At 35.5% G+C, this 23,379-nt stretch overlaps 1 protein-coding gene across 1 annotated transcript in view; it reads left to right on the top strand.

The window, feature by feature from the left end:
* Positions 1-23,379, top strand: part of LOC141404628 (fatty acyl-CoA reductase 1-like) — a 382,118-nt gene that overhangs the window by 340,836 nt on the left and 17,903 nt on the right. The window lies entirely within an intron of this gene.

The following is a 23,379-nucleotide window of genomic DNA, read 5'->3' as shown; positions in this document are numbered from 1 at the left end:
ATTACGGAGTAAAATAACCGGATATCCAATTTTCAGTTTAAATTTATGCGGTGGCATGCTTGGTAAATCTAATGAGTTCAAAAACTCCGGTGGGTAGTTCACAGCTTCGGTCGTATCACAAATCGTATCAATGGAATTGTATGACACCATATTCCCTGCAACAACTCTTGAATTTTATGATTTAGTTCGTTCACGTCCACATTTATTGGCGCTAAAATCGCTCTTTCAGCCAGCCATTCATAATTAATCAGCCTTATTACGGTTGGCGTAGTCGTATCCAAAATTGCAAATTGACGTGTCGTAACGTCTAATTGGTATTATGTATGTCGTACACGACATTTTCGCAACGACTAATTGGTATTATGTATGTCGTATACGAGATATTACAACTCTGTATGCCATTCTTTTACAATTTTGCTACCACGAGAGGCGTTTTATTACGAGAAACGCTGTGAAATTAGTCGTTAGAGATTTTGTTGACGACAACAGACAAATTTCTTAAAACGTTAATAAAAACGAACAAATAAAATGGATTTAAACAAAAGGTATGTGTCTATATAACAAAAAGATTATATCTATATATATAAAAATGGTGTAAAAAATGTATAGTAATTCATAAAATGAGAACGGCTAGGCCGATTTCTGTAAAATTTTTTGTCAGTTATTCGTATTTTCGAGGAGAAGGTCTTTACGGAAGAAAATTTTGGAAAATCTCTCTGGAAAAGTCGGAAAATTGGAAAAATCGAAAATTGAGTTTTTGTATGAAATTTTATTCCTTAATAGCGAGACGAAGTTCGCCGGGTCCGCTAGTATTCGTATAAATTTTATAATATTGCACATGTTTTAGAACAAAAGTCACCACAAAAAAGCAGTTTGACACAATGGTCCAGATTTTGCAGAACAATCCAAATTTGGCCAGAGGTTACAGCAATGGAATAAAAAAAAATAGCGTGAAAGAAGAGTGGAATAAAATTAGTACGAAACTCAACATTTTAGGACCGCCAGTACGAACAGGTGAGGTTTGGATGAAAGTCTGGGCTGGCTACAAATTCAAGTTAAGGAAGAAGTTAGTTCACAATAAGGCGGAATGTCGTGCTACAGGTGGAGGATCCTTCAAGCAGTACATACTAACAGACACGGAAGAAGCAGCATTAAGCTTGTTACAATTGGATACAATTGTAAACGCGGGCAATCAGTCAATTGGAATCCAGCAGCCTTCAACGCTTCGAGAAACAACCACTGAGGAAGAACTGTTTGAAGCATGTATAATCCATGAAGATTTAGAAAACCACGATCCCTGCACAGTTACTCCCCAAAGCGTAAGCAGGTCTCATGCAAAAGAGCCGCAGGTCGTAGTGAATCAGGATCCCCGCACAATAACCCCTGTAAGCATAGGTATCACTCATGGAAATGAGCAACAAGTCCAAGTGAACCAGGATCCCTGCACACTAGTCACAAATACCCCTCACAGAAATGGATTTCAGCAACAGCAACTGAGTATCAGTCATGGAAAATATGTTTGATTCTTGTCGTAACTGTTTTCGTCTTACGTTTAAATCGTTCGGAGTATATTCATCCTCATCGTCAGATATAAAATAACCCACCCTTAACATTTTTATGGTTTATTAATAAATAATTGTTTTTTTATTTTAACTGACTCTATTTTTTGTTTTCTTTTTTATAACAGGGTGGCGTGTAATAGTCGAAAATGTTAATAATCTTCAACACCCTGTATTTTTGCAATCTATTACAAAACAGCCGTAGTCGAAAATTTTACATAATACCAAAAATTATTGACTACGACAACGCCTACGACTACGTCTACGACACTTGAACGCCTACGACAACGCCAACCGTAATAAGGGTGAATGAATTGCGTATGTATACCGGGAAAAATATGCTGAATGAGAGCATCTTGTGAATTTACCATTGTGCAGAAATCGGTAGATAGTTTAATGCATCCGGTTTCATTTACAGATATTTTTCCATCGCCGATGTCTAATAATTGCTAATAATTGAAAATGTTTCAGCGGATAGATCTCGAAGAATTTGAACGCGCACATTACATTTTAATGACAGTTTTTCCACGTTAGGCCACTGTGAAGATGATTTTAAACATGCGTTGATCTCATCAGCATAAGTTGAGCGTGGTATAACAGGAAGTGTTTCCCTAAAGTCGCCTGAGAGAAGTAACAAAGCGCCACCAAATAGTTTGTCGTTGTTGCTAATATCTTTCAATGTTCTATTTAGCGCTTCCAGAGAGTGTTTGTGCGCCATGGTACATTCATCCCAGATGATTATAATTTACGATTGTGCAGAAATCGGTAGATAGTTTTATGCATCCGGTTTCATTTACAGATATTTTTCCATCGCCGATGTCTAATAAATGTTTGGAATATTTTTCAGCGGATGGATCTCGAAGAATTTGAACGCGCACATTACATTTTAATGACAGTTTTTTCACGTTAGGCCACAGTGAAGATGATTTTATACATGCGTTGATCTCATCAGCATAAGTTGAGCATGGTATAACAGGAAGTGTTTCCCTAAAGTCGCCTGAGAGAAGTAACAAAGCGCCACCAAATAGTTTGTCGTTGTTGCTAATATCTTTCAATGTTCTATTTAGCGCTTCCAGAGAGTGTTTGTGCACCATGGTACATTCATCCCAGATGATAATTTGACACTGCCTTAACACTGTGGCCATGGTCGACTGTTTCTTGATGTTGCATACAGCACTGTGGTTATTTTGAATATTTAGTGGCAGCTTAAATACACAATGGGCCGTTCTTCCTCCATCTAGTAATGTTGCGGCAATTCCAAATGATGCAACAGCCAATGCGATCGAATTTTTTGATCATATTTCGGGGAGTATAAGGGAAATAAGGAATATTTTGCCAGTTCCGCCTGGTGCATCCAAGAAAAAGAACCAGCCTTGCCCTGCGGAAACTGCTGCAATAATGCGGTCGAAAATATTTTTTTGTTCCTCGTTTAGTAGTGGAACATTGCGAGTAACTAACGCTGCCAATTCCGAAGTGTTGTACTGGAGGTCACGATTTATTTCGGTGTTTGTTATATCAGATGCACTTCAATTTGGTGAATGCATACCGAAATGGATATAATAATTCGGTATTAAGTCTCCCTTCGAGGCATAAAATATTATTACACAGAATTATGGGTTTAGTTTCACGTTCTGATATAGCTACTGTAGAACAATACCTTCCGATTATATATATTTTGGAGGTTTTAGTTTCATTATCCTACCCAAATGGCTACATTTTGGTATTTCGTCTTCTTTGTGCAAACAAAACCTTTCCGCATGGAATATTTCGTACATGTACAGGTAGTACATATAGCTTCCTAAGAACGGTACTTCCCAATTTTCAGTATTTTCAAGGTTATATCCACAGTATTTAACCGAAATGACTATGTTTGGTATTTAATGTCCCTTCGAGGTATAAAATATTTTGACAGAGAATTGTCGGTATAGCCCTACGTTTTGATATAGCCCTCATAGAACGATACCTTTCGATTTTGGGAATTTTGAAAGTTTAAGATGTTAACAAAGTGCTGTTTCATTAAAAACGTTTTTATTTTATTCTCCTAAACATAAAATCTTCAATAATTCATAAAAAAGTACCTTTAAATACAAGTTGGATTTATCGAGACTTTACTGTACTTAAAGACGTGGTTTTGATCGAGTTAAGCACTAAAGTCAGTGTTCATGGTTTTTTTAGTCCCACGTACTAAATTTATAAATCTTTTCTGAAATTATAAAGTTTTAAAAAATAGGACGCGATCGTGGATTTCTACTACCAAAATACCAACTAATGATATAGACCACAATTACCAATGTTGTGTATACCAATACGTCTAATAATCTCTGAAATTTCGCGTTTTGGTCAAAACCTCTGTGGGGGAGGTCACCCGTGACCACACCTTCCCGTTATTCTTTGAGATTTTGCATTGAAATGTGGTACTTGGACGTTTTCCAGAACTTTGGCTTATTTCAAAATCTATTGTTTTGGTATTTTGGTTAAGTGTCATGTCAAATTATCGGGATTTTACTGTATTCCAAATTGTGATATCTAACTTATTGCAGCCAGTGTTTATAGCGAATTCGAAGCCACGCTTACTAACATTAAGGATATTATCTGTAACTATACATTTATAAAAAAAATTGCGGACCGCGATATTCCACTTCCGAGATGACCATTCAGGATCAAGACAGTTATTACCATAGTATTGCAAGTAATTTTTAAGCAATACGTCCAAAAATATCAATGATTTCACGTTTTCTTAAAAAAAAATTGTGGGGGAGGTACCCAGGTCACTTCACTGACCAGGATAAAAAATAGCTAAAAACCTATTCTCAGACCTAAAAACTCCACATACATTTCACCCACATACAATTTCATCGAATTTGGTCCAGCCGTTTCGGAGGAGTTTAATTTCGAACATCATGGCAGGCTCGAAGAATTATATATATATATAGATAAAATAAAATGTCCATCTTGCAGTTAAACTGCAATGACCTGTAGTGGGATTCTGTAACTCATTTTTGCTGTTACCGACAAAAATCGGTAAAATTAAATCGCAAAATTATGACTAAACACATAAAGAAAAGTTGAAATCACTGTTGGTGTCGCATAAGCATTTTAATTTTACCGACAATTATCGATAACAGCAAAAATGAGTTACAGAATCCCACTACTGAGAAATAAAGTGGTGGCGTGGATATCACCAACATTCTGATTGCTGCCATAGAGGATTCTAAATTGAACAGTAATAGCTCATTTAGACTAGCCATAAATCCTCGACTGGATTTAATAAATCCAGTACAAATCTCATTGCATTTAGATATACATTTTGAAGGATTTAAATGGCAGTCAGCTGATTTTTGTTCATAGCACAATTACCAAGGTAGATGCATCAGCCCATCTGACCGAATGTGAAACGTCAAAAGAATTTTTTTGCAAATTGAATTTGTGTCAAAAAACATATGTCAAATTACAAAGGTATTGTTTAATACTGAAAATGTTAGCACATTATGCTACTAATTGGTCTGTTCCTTTACTTTTGAAAATGGTAAAACCGGCAAAAGTAGCAAAAGTTGTAAACTGCTCCCATATGAATTGTATTGTGTCTGAAGTAAAGGAACGTTTTTCGAGTAAAAAGTGGTAAAACTTGAAGATTCTTCAACGTAAAGGAACAGAGCTAATGCTAACTAAAGATCAAATAAAGAATTATTTTATCGCAGTTTGCCCATCTAAAATAAATAAACTAATTATTTTATCGTTTAGACATCATAAATATTAGTCTTGGTTGATTAAAATCAACTTTTTACATCAAAACAAATTTAATTTTTCCGCCTTGTTTATAAATTTTTACATTTTAAATTATTTTTAGTGTAGCAATTCACCGATGCATCTACCTTGTTTCTTGTGCCAGCTTGCAACTTTTTGTATTTTCTAGCAACATGTTGCAAAAAACAGAGTTGTATACGAGGATTTATGCCAGATTTAAAACAAATCCACTCAATAGGAGGATTTATTTTTGTATGGGAAATCTGGTAGATTTTGGCTGGATTAGCAAATAAAACCTGATAATGCGCTAAATCCGGCTAATGGTGTCATATCTAAATGGCATATACAGCCCAATCATGAATGAAAATTCCGTGCGGAATTTCTCTCTTTTCCCTTCTTTGCTATTACAAACAAAAAATCCGCACGGAAAAAAAAATTCCGATGGAGAAAAAGTAGGTATCATGAACGCTCTCAAACAAGTGTTTTCCTCCAAAAAAATCTCCCTTGCAAAACTGAAGGGACTTTACAAAAAATCTTACTGCCTGTTTCTGTATGTCGAAAGAAAGAAAGAATACTTCCAAACTCGAGTGTGTTTTTCAAATTTGTTTTTTGTTTTGAAGCAAAAGCAAAGGTAAACATAGTCCCAATTTACATTAGGCGAGTTTACTTGCGGCAATTGTCAGTTTGTAGGTGAGAGAGGGTGCTGAGAGGCAAAGGGTTACCATATGCCTCACCTCTCTCTCCTACAAAATGACAATTGCCGCAAGTAAACTCGCCCAATGTAAATTGGGACATATTTCGAAAACTAAAGTTTGGACGTGTTTCATTCGCACACTTTTTCGTTTCGACATACAGAAACAGGCAGTTAGTATTTCCCACAAACTTTGTACAAAACATGCAAAAAAAAAACTCTTTTGTTGGGATTTTATACTAAAATCTTTCACTTGTGGTTGGAAATTTATTAAAAATTGAACAAATTTTACAAAATAACATCACTTTGCAAACTCAGTCACTCTCTACTTTTTGTACCGATCAACGATGGGATGAGAGAATTTTGGAAAAACACTGGATAAAAGCATATTTTCAATTATTTTTATTTTAGAATTCGTATTTTTTTCAATTTTTGCCATTATTTAATTAAAAACACTCGTTTCTAACACATTCATGATAGTGGCAGTTCCATAGCACAATGGAGTCAATTGCACTGTCTTCTTAGAAATTTCCAATCACATCTGATGTTTTTCATAATTAGTAACATCTTCTGAATGTCTTTGATGTATAAAAGTGTAATTTATTTGATTAAATTTGTTGATTTTTGTCTACAAACACAAACACTTAAAAATTTCGCTTTGTTTTCACAACAATTAGGGCACACAAGGTATGAAAAAGACCCTTCAGTGCTGCCAAATTCAATTATTATTTTTCTCACATTATTCATGATAGGAGGAATGTTCTCTCGAGAAAAATCTATTCCGCGACAGTTGTATTCCGCAAGAATATTCATGATTGGGCTGATAATATCAGGCTCAACTCTCATGACAGGATTGGCAGCGCAATCATGGTGGAGGTCTAACGTTTATAATTACTTGTGGTGTTAATTACAGGTAATTATAAACGTTCCCCACGGGTGACATAGGGGATGGAAGATACCAAGGAACCAAGGAACATGGCAAAGCCCAGGATTTATCTTGGTCCCTCTTTCATCTCAAGTGGACACTGACCTCCCCGTGGTGTCACCTGGGGAACTGCCTTTAGCATCCGTTAAAGGTAGTGAGCTAACATGTGCCGCGCGTTCATTAGTAACCCTCCCCTAGAAAAAACAGCCTACTATGAAAAAACGAAAGAAAAGAAAAACAAACCCCTTTAAAGTTGACGAACCCCGCAAAAGTTTTAAGGACCATGATCTGCGAATCTGCACCTGGAATGTTCGTACTCTTTATAGAGAAGGTGCAGTCTTCACATTGGCAGATGTACTTGAAAAGAACAAGGGCGATATTACTGCCATACAGGAAATACGATGGATTGGGAAAGGCGTCACAACAACACCTAAAGGTGACGCACTGTATTATAGCTGCAATGACGCAATGACGCAGCCAAACTCATGCGGCTGCGGATTCGTAGTTAGTCGGAGACTAAAACATCTGTTATCCAACTTCACCCCAGTGAATGAAAGACTTGCTGCAATTCAAATAAAAGCTAAATTCTTTAACATCAGCTTTATTTACGCTCATGCTCCCACTGAAGACAAGGACGAACAGACCAAAGATATATTTTACGAGCGCTTAGAAGAAACATATGACCGTTGCCCTGCCCATGACATTAAAATCATTCTAGGCGATTTTAATGCCAAAATTGGAAAGGAGAATATCTTTGGCCCAACAGTCGGGAAATTCAGTCTCCACAGTGAAACATCTGACAATGGTACGAGGCTGATAGACTTTGCCGCTGCAAAAAACATGATAGTTAGCAGTACCAGAGTTAAGCATATCGATATTCATAAGGGCACCTGGCTGTCGCCAGATCAAAGAACAAGTAATCAAATTGATCATGTTGTGATAGATGGAAGACATTCATCGAGCGTGTTGGATGTACGATCGTTCCGAGGCGCAAACATTGATTCGGACCACTACCTTGTTGCAGCAAAGGTACGTACCCGTCTAAACGTTGCAAATAAAGCACGAACAGACACAACGCGAAAGTTGGACATCGATAGGCTGCAAACACAACAGATAGCCACAGCATATTCCAGTCAACTAGCCCAATTGCTTAATGCGAGCACTCCTTGTCCCGATAACATAACAACACAATGGCAAAATATTGCCCGCTCCATGCAAATGCCATGTTTACACTTGCGCTCCAAAATCCACTGGATGTGAAATCCAGAAATACACCCCGGTGTTTACACTTATTTTTTGTTGATTTCAAACATATCACAATGATCAAGGTAGATGTATATGCGCAGCTGATCGAACATGAATTTTCAAAACAAGTTGTTGTAAATTGAATTAATCATCAAAAATATACGACAGTATAGAACTTTACAACTTTATTTGGAAAATTATCGTAAAATTATCTATATATCGTATTAATTGTGTATAGTACCAACAAATGAAAAAATAATGATTTTATCGTTGAGACTTCGTTATAATAAATTTTGATAGATAAAAGTTGTGCTCAGAACCTGCACAATATTAGTACTTGCAGTAGTTTTCCCGTTTAGTGCTAAAAATGCGTTCCCGTACTCCGAAATCTAGCAAGACTTGCACTTCTCTTTAAACAAAAATAGCGCCTAATAACAAACACCCCCTTCTCCTGTTTTCTGCCATACAATTTTGGCCTAGTAGAAAATAGCAGCAAGCCTGTTCATTGGCATCTAATATGATAGCTGATACGTTGATTTTGACATTTATACTGGAGTTTTTGCAATTTCCGTAATTTTTCCGTTCCCTTATTTTTTAAGAAATTTGAATTTTTGACAATTCGCTCTTTTTTCTAAAATCACCATTAAAAAAGTACGGGAACACAATGAAAAATAGCATTGTAACGAAGTAATTTAATATTTTTTCACATTGTTTACAAATTTTGATACAAAAATTTTTTGTTGCAGCAATTGACCACCTACGTTCATATTTACATTAGGCAATTTTCCTTGCGGCAATTGTCAGTTTGAAGGTGAGAGAGGTGAAGCATATGGTAACCCTTCGCCTCTCAACACCCTCTCTCACCAACAAACTGACAATTGCCGCAAGGAAAATTGCCTAATGTAAATATGGACTACCTTGTTTATTGTGATACGTGAAAAGTGTTGCAACTTTTGGTACTATTTTAGGCAAAAACAGGGTTGTATATCATGTGTACTGTGATTTCGATGTTGATTTCGATGAAATCACTAAATGAGATGATTTCATTTTTGTATGCGAAATCATGATAAATTTTGCTTGATTCCGCGCGAAATCACGAAACGCCTTCGAAATCACGAAACGACGCCAAATGTAAATTAAGCAAAACAGCCGCAAAATCCATACTTGGATTCCAGAGACCTCCACAAAGGAATTCATGGTATGATCAGGAGTGTCGTGCTGCTACCGAAGAGAAAAATGCGGCATATAGAGCTACTTTACAATCAGTAGCAACGTAGCGCACGAGAAAGATATCGGGAGAAAAGGAGAGAAGAGAAACGTCTTTTCCGCAAGAAAAATAGAGAAATAGAAAAGCGGGAGTGTGAAAAAATCGAGATGTACAGGAGACAGAATGAAGTCCGAAAATTCTACCAAAGATTGAAACATTAAACAGATGGCTTTGGTACAGGCACATCCTCCTGTAGAGACCAGCAAGGCAATCTGGCAACAGATACAGATAGCGTGCTCAGGATATGGAAGGAACATTTCTCCAATCTGCTGGTATCCAATAGTAGCGAGGACGATGATACCATAGATCCAATCCCAGAAGATGGTATAGAATGTATGTATACCGCCCGGCCAAGATGAGATAAAGACAGAAATAAGTCGGCTGAAGAATAATAAGGCAGCAGGAGCCGATGGCTTACCAGCCGAGCTGTTTAAAACTGGAGGCGACGCGCTGATAAGGTGTATGTATCAGCTAGTTGGCACCATCTGGCAGGAAGAACGCGCACCCGACGATTGGAACCTGAACATCCTGTGTCCCGTATAAACGTATCGAGATGCAACGATTGCGTTGGCTAGGCCATATCATAAGAATGAGCAATGATGAACCCGCTAAAAAGGCGTATGAATACATGACACATGGCGGTGCACGCAGAATCGGCAGGCCTAAGCTTCGATGGAGCATACAAATGGATGAAGAAATGAAAAGGCGCGGTATTCCAAAAAGCGAAAAACAGAGAGGATTGGAGATCTTTTCTTAGTTCGGTCTATGGAACAAATGTTCTATAATGGGCCAGCTAAGTAAGTAAGTTAATTTCTAGTTAGATCATATCCCGTCCCAGCCTCAGGACCAATGGCTTGAGGCGATAGCTATGGCATGGAGATCGTCAATGTCTACATCCGGGTCGTAAACAGCATAGGACCAAGTTATCATCATTCCTTTCAGTTCCTCTTTTACGACGATTATAGGATCATACTTGGTAATTTTAACTAGCATCGAGATATCTTGTATTTGGCACATGCCCAAGAACAGCATTGGCTTAGTATCGGTGATGAAATAGACGACTCGGAACTTACAGCAATTAATGAAAACTTCCACACCAGAATAAAGGCCTCGATACTTAAGAAGAATGTCATTCTTGCTTAAAGGCATAAAAAACCTCGCCGGTTGGCTTTCTTGCTTTGCTTCATTTCTGACAAAAATAAAAATAAAAGAATTGCTACACTCCGGCTCGACAGCCCTGCTCCCGCCACAGAAAAACGTTAAAGGCCTGCGTACATAAGCTGCTCTGCCTGATTGCCTTGCTCTCCTGCTTCATTTTTGACATAATAAAAATAAAAGAATAAAGACAAGCAGGCGAGGCAGCTTATGTACCCAGGCCTTTACAAATGCAAACATGTGTACGCTGAGGTGGCACCCGCTGTTTGCAACACGAGAGTTGTGTGGTCCCGTTCTATCGTCCTTCTTTATTTATTTTTATTATGTCAGAAATTAAGCAAGGCAAGAAAGCCAGGCGACGAGGCTTCCCAGCAAACCAATCGTACCAACATCGTAACGAAATCGGTACAAAATTCCGACGCATGGTAGAACAAATACAAGGTAAAGTTAATACTACAACAAATACAACTCGAACAACAACCACAAAGGAATTTGTTTTTATTAATTATGGATTAATCGAGCTAACATGGCCTAAGGAGTTTTTGTATTGAAAAATGAATTCTAGCGTTATACCACAACACACATTCAACCAATTACCCTACGGACCGTTTCGCTTGGTGGTTGCCAAAGCTCGTCAGGGGTATTTTGAATGTTAATTGATGGCTAGAAGACAAAGGCTGATTTTGATACCTTCTATTTATACAAACATTTTTACAAATGTGTAGATATGAAGTATTTTTCTTTATCAAGTCACCCTAGTGTCTTGTCTAGAAATCAATTTCTCAATACATACACACGTACAATCAAAGGGGGTTTTCCTTTATGAATTGCAATGCCTACTTTTTCAGTAGTTATGATGATAGATTGGCTGTGGCCTAGAGCGCTAGGACCTCGACAACATTGTCTATTTGTTGGAGAGGACCCAGGTTCAAACCTCAGCCGGGGCAGCCGGGCTCTGCTGTGAATTTTTATTTTTATTATTGTCTTTTTAGGACGAAGGCCAATTATTTATGAAAGTTTATTAATTATGGATTAATCGAGCTAACATGGCCTAAATAAAGCCTATTAATAAACTTTCATAAATAATTGGACTTCGTCCTAAAAAGACAATAATAAAAATAAAAATTCACAGCAGAGCCCGGCTGCCCCGGCTGAGGTTTGAACCTGGGTCCTCTCCAACAAATAGACAATGTTGTCGAGGTCCTAGCGCTCTAGGCCACAGCCAATCTATCATCATAACTACTGAAAAAGTAGGCATTGCAATTCATAAAGGAAAACCCCCTTTGATTGTACGTGTGTATGTATTGAGAAATTGATTTCTAGACAAGACACTAGGGTGACTTGATAAAGAAAAATACTTCATATCTACACATTTGTAAAAATGTTTGTATAAATAGAAGGTATCAAAATCAGCCTTTATCTTCTAGCCATCAATTAACATTCAAAATACCCCTGACGAGCTTTGGCAACCACCAAGCGAAACGGTCCGTAGGGTAATTGGTTGAATGTGTGTTGTGGTATAACGCTAGAATTCATTTTTCAATACAAAAACTCCTTAGGCCATGTTAGCTCGATTAATCCATAATTAATAAACTTTCATAAATAATTGGCCTTCGTCCTAAAAAGACAATAATAAAAATAGGAATTTGTTTTTGTTTGTAAACCTTAGTGTCAACGTAAATGTAAACAAAACAAGGAAATGTCTATAAATTATTGGAATTTAAAAAACTAATAATTTTTCACATTTGATTGAATATTTTGGAAAACATGAATGAAAACTCGTTAGATTTTCAATTTGAATGTTTCCATATCATTCCACTAAATGCATAATTTCTCGCAGAAAGTAGAATACTTGAAAAAATGTTTCGGGTCGCTGGTAATTCATTGAAAAAAGAGAAGATGTTTCAATCATTTGCTTTTGAAAACAAAAAAGCACATGTTTATTAGGGCTTTAGTCTTTTCAAGTTTAACAAAATATTACACATATTAACAAATATTGTACCGCCTCTATAAGCGGTGTTTTAGTGTGCGGCATGTCGTTCGGACCTGGAGGAGGTTACATGTCAATGATATGAAGCCGTCTTTATGGGAAATAGTTTTTTTTCTGATGAATAAATTTGTTCTTGAAAAATATATATCCCTAATATACATCGAACATAGAAATATGCTCTGTTCCAGAACCTGCAAGAAGCTACTATTTTTTACTACGATAACATTTTTTCCTTTATGTTATCGGAGAAAATAGTAAAAATTAGTAGATTCTTGCAGTTCTGGAACAGACCAATAAATACATAAAATGTCGAATGGAATTTGACACTAACACTACAACCCAGTTCAGTCAGCTGGGTATTGCTGCTACCTTTTCTTGTTCTACCATGATTCCGACGCTACATACGATGTTGGATCCGAAATCGGAATGGTAAAAGTAGTAAAAGAGCGAACTGTGAAAAATGAGATACACATACCCTGCGTTTATACATGACAGGACAGTTGAGTTCATGTATTGATTGTCAAAAACCCAAAACTTGCCTGTGTAACGTAGGCGTCCAGACAACTGCAAAAACAGTTGTAAAATTATGAATGAAAATCATCGATTTCTTTCCGTTTTCCGTTCATATTTGAATTATCATCTCAATGATGGACATCTGGGGCTCAATTCTGTTCCTATGAAAATGCGAAATGAAAACTTTTATATAGGAAAAAACTGTCAAATGAAAAAAATTATAAAGGAAATATTTTTCATTTCAAATTTTCATAGAACAAGAATCCAGCCACTGGAAGACAGCCGACAAATTTATGTATGTGTTAGTAAATCAGAGTTGTATTTGAAGACAAACTGTCTGGTGTAAACGCCTAGTTATTCAAAATGTACGGGAACGAAAAAAATGGAAAAAACTGTAACAAATGTCAAAGTCGGCATACCAGCCAATTAGATGCCGGTAACCACGTTACTATTTTTTACTCGTCCAAAGTCCCGGTACACAGTAAAGCGATTTCACACAAATTTTTAGTTCTGGAACGCAACTATAGTTTTGTGATCTTGCCATATTTTTACCATTACTATTGTTATTTGCACGGAATCTGAAGTTATTTCAAAATCGTAATTTTGCAAAATTATCTACACACCGTGCACAGCTATGTTTCCAAATTATATTTGTTTTACTTCGAAAATGTTTTCAATTAACGACAATGGAGGTGCAAAATTAGGACAACGTCTTTATCGATAAAATCTGTGTTATTGACATATTTTTTTCTTTTAACACAATATTAATATTGTTAGATATACTTGTTTGAATTTACTATTTGTCAATAAAATATTTTTCTAAATCAAAAGCTGTGTTCCAGAACTAAAAAGTTTTTACAATTTTTACGACTTTTACACATTTTACTCGAAAAAGCGTTCCCGTACACAAAAAAGTTGTAAAATGTTCACTTCTCTTTAAACAAAAATGGCGCTGAATGACGCTCTCTTTAAAAACTTTTTACACGACAAATTTGGGCCAGTAAAAAAATAGTAACATGGTTGCCGGCGTCTGATTGGCTGATACGCCGACTTTGACATTTGTTCCAGTTTTTTTTGACGTATTTTCCATTTTTCCGTTCCCGAACTATTTCAAAAAACTTGTGTGTGAGAACAAATTTTTTGCAGTTCTCTCTTTTACGAGATTTACCATTAAAAAGTACGGGAACGAAGCTAAAGTAACCTTTGAAACATACATACATTGAAACCATGGCACAATTACTCAGGTAGTGGCATCATAAAATTTTGAATATGTTATGTCAAAATTTTCTTTATATTGTTGGGGAAATTACAACAAAAATTATTTTTTATAAAGGGATTTGACATTTCATATTCGAACAGCTTGTGTGATACCACTACCTGGTAATTGTGCCATGATTGAAACTGAACAATTGTATTAGAAAAATTTTGGATAAATATTATTCATTCTGTCTTTAATTCTTGTATACAATTTTTTTCTTGAAATCTAATAGGTTATGTGCCCAGCCCATTCGTCGATTATAAAAATGTAATTAATTTGAGCATTCGGAATGGACTAAAAAGTGATGTTTCCGTTGTTAAATTCCTGTAATTATTTTACATGGAAATTTAAGATACAAATGCATTTAATTCAAATGGATATATGGAATGTTGTGGAAAAGGATACGCCAAACCCTGTTACAGCGGAGCTCAAAAAACAAGATCGGAAAGCCAAAGCAACTATAGCAATGTGTGTGTAGAATTCGCAAATACATCTTATTAGGATGCCAACTACCAGCGTTGTCAGTATTGGGGATTTTTCCCCAAATTGGGGAATTTTTATTTGAAATGGGGGAAAAAATGTCGACTTGGGGAATTGGGAAAATGTTGGGGAAATCTGAAAAATATTTGGGGATTTTTGGGGAATTTCTTGTTTGACTAATTACTTCAGATTATCTGATTTTTTTTTTTAATTTCAGTACGTCAATAGTAGTAGAGCACGCGTGACGCACAAATAACATGCATCATATACTTACTGGTCGCAGCAGCAATAATTTACGACAGATTTGAAGTGTTATCATGCGGTTCGACGACTGACAGTGTACTAGAACAGTGGTTTGAATTGAAATAACATTTTCCATCATTTATACTGCTGAAGGGGACTTAACTGCAGAAATGATTTCTGGATTGATGTGCAATGAGGAAATTAAACTTTATTTAACATTCATGGCTCCAATTATAAAAGAGATAAATATGCTTAGGCCCGTTATTATATCCTTTTTGTAGTTAAATATTGGTCGATATCGGACAGATTACCCGTTTTTTTATTCCTACAAGTTTGCTTTAATAATAAGTGTCAGACAAATTAAAAGGAACTTTGTGTTCCTTCTAAAATTTAAAGTGTGCCAAAAACAAGAAACATTTGAGTGCAAATTAAAATCAACCAATCCGAGTTGATTAAATTTGATGTATACAGACTGTCTTGCTTGGAATGGAATGGAAGATCTAATAACAAATACCTGGTAATGCGAACTTTATTCCTTATTTTTCTTAGAGTAAGGTATAACAAAATGGGATTTTAAAGAAAAGATGTAAGAACGGGCCTTAATCTAAGTTTTCAAACCGATGCACATTGCTAATATGCATAGTGGAATCGATCGAAAACGACTCGGCAAATTTCCCATGAGGAGCCATGGACCTAGGCTTTAATTTTGACTTGTACTTTTTTGAGTAAACAATTACTAAAGTTAAAAAGACCAGTGCTGAATATCTTAAACGCTGTTAATACAAATGCTGAAACCGATGCCTACAAATATGCAATTTTTCAAACTTACAAGCAAATTTATCCCAATATTTGCAGCAATTCACTGGGTCAACACAATTTTAGCTCTATACGGACCTTTTTTGAACCAGTTGTCAACACAAAAATCTCCACGGATGTTTACGAATCGCAATGGAGAAAGTTATCATTCGTAAATTGTAGATGGTATTAAATATGCTTTCTGTTCCAACAAGTAATTCTTATATGCCATTTAGATATGACACCATTAGCCGGATTTAGCCCATTATCAGGTTTTATTTGCTAAATCCAGCCAAAATCTACCAGATTTCCCATACAAAAATAAATCCTCCTATTGAGTGGATTTGGTTTAAATCTGGCATAAATCCTCGTATACAACTCTGTTTTTTGCAACATGTTGCTAGAAAATACAAAAAGTTGCAAGCTGGCACAAGAAACAAGGTAGATGCATCGGTGAATTGCTACACTAAAAATAATTTAAAATGTAAAAATTTGTAAACAAGGCGGAGAAATTAAATTTGTTTTGATGTACAAAGTTGATTTTAATCAACCAAGACTAATATTTATGATCTCTAAACGATAAAATAATTCGTTTATTTATTTTAGATGGGCAAACTGCGATAAAATAATTCTTTATTCGCTCATTACTTAGCATTAGTAGCATAATGTGCTAACATTTTCAGTACTAAACAATAAATTTGTAATTTGACGTATGTTTTTTTGAGACGAATTCTATTTACAAAAAATTCTTTTGACTTTTCAAATTCGTTCAGATGGGCTAATGCATCTACCTTGGTAATTGTGCTATGAAGAAAAATCAGCTGACTGCCATTTAAATCCTCCAAAATGTATATCTAAATGCAATGAGATTTGTACTGGATTTATTAAATCCAGTCGAGGATTTATGTCTAGTCTAAATGAGCTATTAAGTAGAAAGAATCTTCTATATTGAACCATATTCAGAAATAAAATGTAGTACGAGTTACTATAATAAATAATCAATTTTCTAACAACTCCATTTGTTGTAGAAATTTTGACCCACCTAAAAAAATGTTACAACTCATTCATTATAAAAATTTATATAAATCCAATGAGACTAATGATTCAGAATCACTTGAAAGTGAAGTTTTCAATATCGTTAATTTAATTAATATATAAGTGTATAGAATACTTTCCAAGTTTAATGATATGAATTTCAATAGTAAAGTAAAACTAGTTCAGATTTTTTTGTAATTATTTGTTAAAAAATGTTTGGGGATTTTTTTGAGGAAATTCAATAAAATTTGGGGAATTTTGGGGAAAAGTTTTGGACAAGTTGGGGAAAAGAGGCTAAAAAATACTGGCAACGCTGCCAACTACAGCAAAATCAATGTGGAATACATTAAAAAGGGCCTATGAAAGAAAAACTATGACGTCTAACTTGTATTTGTTACGTCGGTTGTATGACAAAAGAATGACAGAAGGAGAAAATATGCAAGATCACATCAATAGTTTGAATGTTATAAGGACTCAATTGCTAGATATGGGCGAGGAATTCAAGGATAGTTCTATGGTAGCCATTATGTTGAATAGTTTGCCGAAGTCTTTTGGGGCATTAGTTACGTCAATTGAAGGTCAGCCGGAAGAGTCAATCACACTGGAATATATTCAAGAAAAACTTTTTGATGAATGTGAACGCAGATGTGAAATTGTAAATTCCAATAATTTGACAGAAAATGAAGCCTTAAAGACACAACAAGGAAAATTCAAGAAACGTAAGCCCATAAATTGTTATCATTGCCACAAGCTGGGACATTTAAAGAAGGATTGTTTTAAATGGAACAAGTAAGAAAAGCGTTAAGTTCGGTCGGGCCGAACTTTTTATACCCTCCACCACCAATTTCAGCCATTTCGGTGGATTAATGTGGCCACAACCTTCAAAATACCGAAATTCGGAAGGTACCGTTCTATGGGGGCTATATGATGGCGTGGACCTATACCTACAAATTTCTGGGGGAAAGTTTTATATGCCTAAAGAAGACTAAATACCAAATTTCAGCCATCTCGTTGTGATAATGAGGCTAAAACGTTCAAAATATCGAAAATCGGGAGATATTGTATTATGGGGGCTATATCAACACGTGGACCTATATAAACATTTTATGGTAGAAATGTTTCTTAGCCTCTGGAAACACAAAATACAAAGTAACAACCGATTCTTTGGTCAAATCGGTCTAATACATTCAAAATATATTAAAATGACGCGTACTTTATAAGAGGCCTTATGTGGGGGCTATACCAAAACGTGGACCTATATAACCCAACTTTGGTAGGAATGTTTTCTGGCCTCTGAAGACACAAAATACCAAATTACAACCAATTCTGTGGTCAAATGGGTCTAATACATTCAAAATATATTAAAATGACGCCTACTTTATATGGGGCCTTATATGGGGGCTATACCAAAACGTGGACCTATATAACTCAACTTTGGTAGGAATATTTTTTGGCCTCTGGAGACACAAAGTACCAAATTACAACCAATTCGGTGGTAAAATGGGCCAAATATCTTAAAAATTCCTTAAAACGACGACGCGTCACGCGTCATTTTGTATGGGGGCTATACGAAAGCGTGGACCTACATAGCCCGCTTTCAATACCAAAAGTCCTACGTAAATATAACATATTTTCCCAAAATTTCATCAACTACGTCAATCCGTTCGGACGCTAGAGTGATTTCCACAGACGGACGGACGTGGCTATATCGATGTAGAATTGCACGCTGATCAAGAATATATATACTTTGTGGGGTCTACAATGATTATTTCGAGTAGTTACAAACGTAGTGACAAACTTAATATACCCCCATCCTATGGTGGAGGGTATAAAAATGAAAAAGACGAAGAAAGCAAATTGCTATCTGGTCAGGTATGTTTAAATGTTTCTACCAGCACGAATAGATGGGTTATCGACTCCGGAGCATCCATTCATATGACTAGTAATTTGGAATTCTTCAATAAGTTGGAGACCAGGAATAGTAAAGTGTATATAGCTGACGGAAAGCCTTTAGATGCAGAGGGGATTGGAGAAGGCTTAATAGAGGGAAAATACAATCAAATCCTGCTTCAAAATGTGCTATGTATATGTGCCCGGTCTCAATGAAAGTCTAATGTCCGTGAAAGCTATGCCATCAAAAGGATGTACGGTTATATTTAATGAAGGCAAATGTATCATCAAAAAGGGAGTAAAGTTACCATTGAGCAACCTGTCATTAACGTCGAGGACAATGACACAGAAATTCGTCGATCTGAAAGACTGAAAGGATAGACACCTCTGAATTATAAGCAACTTGTCAAAGGCGCAGTGGATGAAATCGAACATGCTTCAAATTCTTGGGAAGAATTGCAGACACTCCCAACCTCAAGTCGAAATATATGGATGACAGCTGTTAAGGAAGAAATGACCAGCTTGGAACACACCTTGGTATTAACAGAACTACCCAAAGGAAAGAAATCAATAGGAAGCAAATGGGTATTTCAAATAAAGAGCGACAACCTCAACAAGCCAAAGTATAAAAACAAGGTTAGTTGCCAAGGGATATACACAGTCATTTGGAGAAGGCTTTGACGAAACATTTGCACCAGTGGGAAAGTATGTGACATTACGAACGCTTTTAGCAGTCAGTGCAACGAAAAAGTATGTTGTTAAACATTTTGATGTTAAGTCTGCTTTCTTGAATGGAGAAATTCAAGAAAAGATTTACATGGATCAACCAAAAGGTTTCGTTGAATCTGGCTAGGAACATTTTGTATGCAAATTACAGCGTTCAATTTACGGACTTAAGCAGGCTGCTAAGCCATGGAATAATAAATTAAATGAGGTTGTTAACAAAATTGGCTTCGATAAGGGAAAAGCTGACACTTGTTTATATATACAGCGACTTTATTTATCTTCTGGTTTATGTAGATGATCTACTAATTTGTGCAATGAACAATCAAATTGTGGATAAGATTTATAAACAGCTTAACGCGTTTTTTGAAATTAAAAATTTGGGAAATGCGTCATCTTATTAAGGTATTCAAATTATTCCCAATTCTCGAGGAGATTTTCTGCTTCAACAAAATTAGAAGATATCTAAACTGGCAATTGAGACGAAATTAGAAGAAGGAAAAAATTCGCAAATTCCAATGGATCCAGAATTTCCCAAGATTATACACGAAGATAACCTTTTACCAAGTAATTATAGATACCGATCAATTTTTGGAATGCTTCTTCATCTATCAATCACTACTAGACCAGACATAGCCGCAGCCGTTTCTATTTTATGTCGTAGAGTTGAAACTCCAAAAAAATGTGATTGGGAAGCTGCTAAGAAGGTCGTTAGATATTTGAAGGCATCAACACAAAGCAAATTAATAATCAAATCAAACGTTACACGCATTCAAATTGGGCAGAAAATCATGAGGATCGAAAATCAACAAGTGGTTATCTAATTTTGCTGAGTGGCAACGCAATTTCTTGGTTTTCAAAGAAGCAGTCAAGAATTGCACTGTCATCTACAGAAGCTGAGTTTATAGCGGCTTCGTATGCAGCCCAAGAAATATTATGGATAAAGCAATTACTACAAGATATGTCAGTAACAATCACATGTCCGATAGTTATGTATGAAGACAACCAAAGTTGTATAAGGATCATAAAATCTCCAAAGTTTAGTTCAAGAACAAAACATATTGATGTTAAGTATCATCACATAAGGAATTTGGAAAATGATGGTGTAATTGATTTGTTGTATTGTTCAAACGATCAACAATGAGCTGATTTCTTAACCAAACCTTTGGCTTCATCTATGGGTATATAAGCTGCCTCGCCTGGTTGCCTTGCTTTCCTGCTTCATTTCTGACATAACATAAAATAAAAGAATAAAGAAGGCCGAGCAAATTTCGAACTAGGTTGCCCTTTTCTTCTTTATTCTTTTATTTTTGTTATGTCAGAAATGAAGCAGGAAAGCACATGGTAGAACAAATATAAGGTAAAGTTAATACTACAACAAATACAACTCGAACAACAACCACAAAGGAATTTGTTTTTGTTTGTAACGTTACTGCCAGTTGTATTTGTAAACAAAACAAGGAAATGTCTATAAATTATTGGAATTTAAAAAACTAATAATTTTTCACATTTGGTTGAATATTTTGGAAAACATGAATGAAAATTCGTTACATTTTCAATTTTTATGTTTCCACATCATTCCACTAAATGCATAAATTCTCGCAGAAAGTAGAATTCTTGCAGAAAAGTTTGGGATCGCTGGAAATTTATAGAAAAAGGAGAAGCTGTTTCAATGTTTTGTTTTAGAAATCAAAGAAGCACATGTTTATTAGGGCTTTATTTTTTTAAATTTTAACAAAATATCTCACATATTAACAAACGTTGTATCGCCTCTACAAGCGGGGATTTACTGCGCGGCTTATCGTTCAAACTTGGAGGAGGTTACATATCATTGATATGAAGAAGTCTTTCTGGGAAATGGTTTTTTCCGAATGATATATTTTTTTATCAAAAAATTGGTGTGTCTTCGTACTTACTAAATGTTGCCGAAACACTTTTTTCAGCAACTTTTCCATTGAACAACTGTCAATTTTAGAAACATTAGTAATAATTATTACAAATTATCGAGTACGCAGACAGGCATATTATATGTCCCTAATGTACATCGAAATAGAAATAAATGTATAAAATGTCATATGAAATTTGACACTAACGTTACAACCCAGTTTAGTCAGCTGTGTATTGCTGCTACCTTTTCTTATTCTACCATGAGGAAAGCAAGGCAACCAGGCGAGGCAGCTTATGTACCCAAGCCTTTTAATATATGTACTTGTTTGAATTTACCATTTGTCAACAAAATATTTTTCTAAATCAAAGTAATAGCTCATTTAGATTAGCCATAAATCCTCGACTGGATTTAATAAATCCAGTACAAATCTCATTGCATTTAGATATACATTTTGAAGGATTTAAATTGCAGTCAGCTGATTTTTGTTCATAGCACAATTACCAAGGTAGATGCATCAGCCCATCTGAACGAATTTGAAACGTCAAACGAATTTTTTTTTAAATTGAATTTAAATTGAAAATTTATTCTTTTATACTGAAAATGTTAGCACATTATGCTACTAATGCTAACTAAAGAGCAAATAAAGAATTATTTTATCGCAGTTTGCCCATCTAAAATAAATAAACGAATTATTTTATCGTTTAGAAATCATAAATATTAGTCTTGGTTGATTAAAATCAACTTTGTACATCAAAACAAATTTAATTTTTCCGCCTTGTTTACTAATTTTTACATTTTAAATTATTTTTAGTGTAGCAATTCACCGATGCATCTACCTTGTTTCTTGTGCCAGCTTTCAACTTTTTGTATTTTCTAGCAACATGTTGCAAAAAACAGAGTTGTATACGAGGATTTATGCCAGATTTAAAACAAATCCACTCAATAGGAGGATTTATACCCCGGTTACACTATTGATGGTTAACCCACTGGGTTTAATAGATCCAGTGGGTTAATCTTTGCTGGTTACACTTAGCTTTTCGAGGATATAAACTGTCAGCTGATGTTTGTTTACGTATACATACAAAATAACTAATAAAGTCGTGTGTTACACTTTTACAATTTCTCGTATGAGATATCGTCCCCTCTTTGCTCATATTGGTATATTTTACACACAGGGATACATTTTTGTGTCATGGTATCAAGCGTACTTTTTGTTAAAAAAGTGTCTTATGTAAAAAATAAATAATTTTATGATTTTCAAATAACTTTAGATTTATTAACTCCATAAAATCTCATCTCCAATCGTAAACGTGTAAAACACGACAAACTCTGTTGCAAAAACAGTTGCAACTTTTGGTACTTTTTGAGTAGAGTTGGATTTTTTTGCACAAATACCGAATACAACACTGTATTTTTGGTGGATTTGTGCCGGATTTAAAATAAACCCAGCCGTGAGAGGATTTAATTTTTGTATGGCAAATCTGGTCAGATTTGACCAGATTAAGCAATAAATCCTCATGAAGTGGGTTAACCCGGCAAAAAGCTGTAGTGTAACCGTGCTGTAAGGATCATAAAATCTCCAAAGTTTAGTTCAAGAACAAAACATATTGATGTTAAGTATCATCACATAATGAATTTGGAAAATGATGGTGTAATTGATTTGTTGTATTGTTCAACCGATCAACAACGAGCTGATTTTTTAACCAAACCTTTGGCTTCATCTAAGTTTAAGTTTTTAGTTAAGGATTTAATTTGTTGAGAGGGGATGTTAAGGCCTGGCTTCATAAGCTGCCTCGCCTGGTTGCCTTGCTTTCCTGCTTCATTTCTGACATAACATAAAATAAAAGAATAAAGAATGCCGAGCCAATTTCGAACTAGGTTGCACTTTTCTTCTTTATTCTTTTATTTTTGTTATGTCAGAAATGAAGCAGGAAAGCGAGGCAACCAGGCGAGGCAGCTTATGTACCCAGGCCTTTTA

This window comes from Musca autumnalis, unplaced genomic scaffold (assembly GCF_047663935.1).
Source record: "Musca autumnalis isolate F117 unplaced genomic scaffold, ASM4766393v1 scaffold_5, whole genome shotgun sequence".
Classification (NCBI taxonomy): Eukaryota; Metazoa; Arthropoda; class Insecta; order Diptera; family Muscidae; genus Musca; species Musca autumnalis.
This window is presented reverse-complemented; position numbering and strand designations above follow the sequence as displayed.